Source organism: Mesoplodon densirostris, chromosome 10 (genome assembly GCF_025265405.1).
Source record: "Mesoplodon densirostris isolate mMesDen1 chromosome 10, mMesDen1 primary haplotype, whole genome shotgun sequence".
Taxonomy (NCBI): domain Eukaryota; kingdom Metazoa; phylum Chordata; class Mammalia; order Artiodactyla; family Ziphiidae; genus Mesoplodon; species Mesoplodon densirostris.
The window spans coordinates 33,314,388-33,319,924 of NC_082670.1; the positions used below are offsets into that span (position 1 = coordinate 33,314,388).

Sequence of the window (5,537 nt, forward strand, 5' to 3'; positions counted from 1 at the left end):
TGGGACAGGGTAACTGGGGAATTGTGTTAACTGACGAGGTTCAGCAAGATCCAAGGTACAAACAGGGAGGTTAAGAGACAGGGTGTAAAGCGGAGGAGCAAGGAAGAGGTGGGCCCCAGGATTTAAAGGATGAGATGGGGAGTGAGGGAAGGGAACAGGGTTAAGGGCAGCTTGGGGAAGCCTGATGGATGTAGAGGTGGGGTAGACTGCACAGGGGTGGGAATTAAGTGTGTAGTTAGGGGAGATGCTCCAGAAGGTCCTCGTGGATCAGGGCAGAGACGCTGTAGTGAAGGATCAAGTGTAGGGAGCCTTTGGTGCAGAAGAGGAGGAACCATGGTGAGTGCAAAGAGACCTAGAGATAGGAGCAAAAACCAAAAAGTAACAGTGGAGGTAGGGGGTGAAGGAAAGGAATTCTTTGTTGGGAAGAGAACTGTGAGTGTGTTGAAACTGTGAGTCCTTTTGTCCATGAATGTAGGATATTCCAGAAACCTCTTTCTCTCTTCAGGGAATCTTGAATCTGCTTCCACCTTTCATGGCTTTTTAAATCGACTTTTCATGTCCACTTTGAAAAGATGAGACCCATTTTGATTTGATTTTGTTCTTGTATGAATGATGAAGCATCAACTGGGTGCTGAGAAGCTCTGCATTTCACCAGTGTTGTGATAATGGGTTGTATTTCCAGTGTGGTTGTGCCTGTCTGGTGTGACACTGTTGTGTGATAAATGACAAGCACTGGGCAGTGCTTCGTCAATAGCCTTTTCATTTTCAATGGGGAACACACTGTTGTTGAGATAGAGAAAGGTGAAAAATCTTTTTGTTTTGTTTGATCAACCAGATTTCTGCCTAATTGTTTTTGGTGGCTGGAGAATATTGAGAAATCATTTCAGAGAAAGGCGAATAGCCAACCAGGGAAGTTTGCCGGGGATGACATTTAAATCAGGGCAGTGAGGACACCTAGTTCCTAGGCTACCTTTAGCTTTGTGTGGGACTCTTTATACTGTAGTAGGGAACTCACCCATTTAACAAAAATGGAATAAAGAAAGGGAGGTTTAGAATTGTAGAGGATTTTAGAGTGGGACTTACCTTTTAGGTTAAATAATGGGTTTATGGGTAATTTTTATCATGAAAAAACCTCAAAGATAATGCAAGCTGGAGCCTTGGACAGCTCCACTGCCTCTCCTGTTTTATAGTTGTGAATAAAAAAGATTAATATTTTCTAGAAGAAGTTTTTGATTTTTAAGACACTTTTGGAAATTAAAAGGAAGATAAGAAATTTGGGACAAAATTTAGGTTATTCTTAACCAAGTATTTTGTTTTGATGATTTTTATCCTGAAGCTTTTACATTTAGCTAAGAATATGAATGATTATTTGCATTTGATGGTGCCAAAGATAGCATATAATGTACTTAAGAAAAAAATGCAAACTATTCTCGAGACTTATGTGAGGTTTTTTCGTTAGTGTACATTCAGTTACACAAAGATGCTTTTTCTTCAAAGTTGTATAAATTTTGGATTGCCGCTGTTTTGTGGGTATTTGTACAAACGGCAAAAATCAAATGGTTGATAGCATCTGTGATAGTTAGCAAAGATTAGATTTTGTTAGTGGATATCAGAGACATTGGTTATTAATATATTTTAATAATTTAGGATCTTAAATCTTTCTGGATGCAGCTGCTATGTTCATGGATTCTAGATTCTGTTGAGAGGTGTTCAGGGTGACTAGATTGATTTAGCAGTTTAACAGGATTTTTAAAAATTACTATTTTTCCTGCTAAGTTTCAAGAGGATTAGTCTGAAATGTTAACTTTCAAGCTGAAGAGTAACTTTGGTATGAGGCACCTGTTTCTGTGAGATGTGTGCGCGTGTTCCCTTCATTTCTAGATATGTCTGGCATTGCTAGTAGGTTGTACTCTGTGTGTGGTATTGCCATATTTATTTATTTATAAATATTTAAATATTTATTTATTTAGGCTGCACTGGGTCTTTGTTGCAGCATGCAGACTCTTAGTTGTGGCATGCAGGCTTCTTAGTTGTGTCATGCATGTGGGATCTAGTTCCCCAACCAGGGATTGAACCTGGGCCCTCTGCACTGCGAGCGCAGAGTCTTACCCACTGGACCACCAGGGAAGTCCCGCCATTTTTATAATGTAATTGTTTTGTACCTGATATCTTTACATAAATTATTTTAGATTTATTTGATAATGATGAAAAGAAAATATAAACTATAAGCTAAACAAAGGGAAAGTCCGTTTGGGTCTTATCTATTGTTTCTGTATGCTGCCATAGTGTGTTAAATCACCACTTCTCGTTGTGAGTGGTTATTTCTAAGTTGATATTTCTTTTTTTAAAAAAATTTTATTTATTTATTCATGTATATATTTTGTTGGGCTGGGTCTTTAGTTGCGGCAGGTGGGCTCCTTAGTTGTGGCTCATGGGCTCCTTAGTTGCAGTGTGCATGTGGGATCTAGTTCCCTGACCAGGGATTGAACCCGGGTCCCCTGCATTGGGAGCATGGAGTCTTTTTTTTTAATATATAAATTTATTTTTTTAATTTATTTACTTTTGGCTGCGTTGGGTCTTCGTTGCTGCACGTGGGCTTTCTCTAGTTGCAGTGAGTGGGGGCTACTCTTTGTTGTGGTGTGTGCCTTCTCTTGTTGCGGAGCATGGGCTCTAGGCATGCGGGCTTCAGTAGTTGTGGCATACGGGCTCTAGAGTGCAGGCTCAGTAGCCGCGGCGCACGGGCTCAGTTGCTCCGCGGCATGTGCGATCTTTCCGGACCGGGGCTTAAACGTGTGTCCCCTGCATTGGCAGGCGGATCCTTAACACTGCGCCACCAGGGAAGCCCCAGGAGCACGGAGTCTTAACCACTGCACCACCAGGGAAGTCCCTCAGTTGATATTTCTAAAACTGAAATTGGACAGTCTTTTAGTACAAATAATACTATTTATCAATAAGGAATCCAATGATAAATTTAAGCTTTATCTTCATTTGTTCATCAAGTAGAATTCTACTCCGTTTACTTTATTTTGGCTACAATCTTATTTGCTAAGCCGAAAACTTTTTTTTTGACTGCATTGGGTCAATGGTCCTCGTTGCTGACTGTGGGCTTTCCCAAGTTGTGGCGAGCGGGGGCTACTCTTTGTTGTGGTGTGCGGGCTTCTCATTGCAGTGGCTTCTCTTGTTGCGGAGCACGGGCTCTAGGCGCATGGGCTTCAGTAGGTGCAGCACACAGGCTCAGTAGTTGCGGTACGCGGGCCCTAGGGCTCGTAGGCTTCAGTAGTTGTGGCACACAGGCTCAGTAGTTGTGGCTCCCGGGCTCTAGAGCGCAGGCTCAGTAGTTGTGGCGCATGGGCTTAGTTGCTCCACAGCATGTGGGATCTTCTGGGACCAGGGATTGAACCTGTGTGCCCTGCATTGCCAGGCAGATTCTCAACCACTGCACCACCAGAGAAGTCCCTAAGCCAAAAACTTTTAAGTTTATATATTCAACAAGTAGGTTGTACATAATTAAATGTTTTTCTGGTTAATTGTAGATTCTTTGGGTGGGAAGAGACCTTGAAAGGACCTCTAGTTTATCCTTCAACTTCAGTCAATATCCCACTTAAATCATTCCAGGTAGATAAAAATGTATCCTTTTTGTGTAAATCTTCAGAGGTAATGTGGCAACCTTTGTAGGTACTGTTTTCCAGCATTTAATTATTTTCTCTATAAGGACAGTGTCTTCTGTCTAAGCAGAACACACTACAATATTTGTTTGTTCTCTCTTGCCCCATTCTCGATTTTTTTTTTTTTTTTTTTGCGTTACACGGGCCTCTCACTGTTGTGGCCTCTCCCGTTGCAGAGCACAGGCTCCGGACGCGCAGGCTCAGCGGCCATGGCTCACGGGCCCAGCCGCTCCGCGGCATGCGGGATCTTCCCAGACCGGGGCACGAACCCGTGTCCCCTGCATCGGCAGGCAGACTCTCAACCAATGCTCCACCAGGGAAGCCCCCATTCTCGATTTTTGAGTAAAAATACCTGCTTACTATAGTATTAAGAAGACCCTATTTCTTTGTAAACTCAGTAATAGTAGCTACCCATGTATAGTGCTTTTGTGCCAGACACTGTTGTAAGCTCTTTGCAGATTGTAACTCACTTACTCCTTACAGCAGTCCAATGAGGCCAGCACTATTACTGTTCCCACTTTACATGTGTTGAAATACAGGCTCCTTGAGATTAAATGGCTTGCCCGGGGTTATATTCAGACCTTTCTACAGCTACTTGTTTGATAGTTGATAATCTTGTAGTACGGATAATGCTGTTTTTTTTGTCAAGTAGTAACTAAATGATACATTTAATCTTTCTTTTTAGTTTATAAAGTAGAATAAGGTGGGGATGGGATTTGAACCTTGGCATTTTGTGGGCAGTCTGCTTCTGTATTACCTCTGCGTGACTATTGTGAAATGATCCCCCACCATGCTCTTCTCCACATTATTTTAACCCTAACCAGTTTTGTTTGCCAATCCTTAAATTAGCCCTATGGTTCTGTTATTAACTGTTTCTCAGTTCCTTCCTAGATGGGAACCTGGGACAGATACCAATAAGGGCCATATTTCATGCAAAGATTACATCACGGTTCTTACATGCTCGTATTTTTTTTGTTGCAAAATTGTATTTATAAAACAAAACAACCCCAAATCAATAAAATGCCTAATTGCATCGCAGATTAATGAATTACCTTTTTAGCTAGAAAAAAGCCCTGGACTTTTCCTCAGTGGGCAACAGTCTCTCATCTGCAAACGTGTATGATATATAACAAGTCCATACAGGTTTGCAGATGAGAGATTATTGCCCATTGAGGAAAAAATGGAACTCAGATTTCAGTGTGGCTATCCATAAGCAAAATCTGTCAGACTCTTGCTGATTTTTTCTATATTCTCTTTATGTGTGCCTATGCAAGCAACATACTAAATACTATTTATTCATGCTTTAATTTGCTTAAATAATTGATTCACTTTTTTTAAAGACTTTAATTTTTTTAGAGCAGTTTTAGGTTCACAGTAAAATTGAAGGGAAGGTACAGAGATTTCCCTGCCCCAACACATGCATAGCCTCCCCCCGCCCCCGTTATCAACATCCCTCATCCAAGTGGTTCATTTGTTACAATTGACCTACTCTTTTTTTTTTTAATTTATTTATTTTTGGCTGCTTTGGGTCGTCGTTGCTGCGCGCAGGCTTTCTCTAGTTGCGGAGAGTGGGGGCTACTCTTCGTTGCGGTGCGCGGGCTTCTCATTGCGGTGGCTTCTCTTGTTGCGGAGCACAGGCTCTAGGTGCGTGGGCTTCAGTAGTTGTGGCACGCAGGCTCAGTAGTTGTGGCGCACGGGCTTAGTTGCTCCACGACATGTGGGATCTTCCTGGACTAGGGCTTGAACCCGTGTTCCCTGCATTGGCAGGTGGGTTCTTAACCACTGTGCCACCAAGGAAACCCCGACCCACTCATTTTTCAAAATAACTAATAATTAATGTTTCTGAGTGCCCAGCATGAGCTAAGTAGGTAA

General features: G+C 42.1%; 1 non-coding gene across 1 annotated transcript; it reads right to left on the minus strand.

Moving 5' to 3' along the window:
* Positions 1-2,054: 2,054 nt before the first annotated feature.
* On the minus strand, positions 2,055-2,127 carry TRNAA-CGC (transfer RNA alanine (anticodon CGC)). The gene has a single exon. It is a non-coding gene; the product is annotated as a tRNA-Ala (tRNA).
* Positions 2,128-5,537: the final 3,410 nt, after the last annotated feature.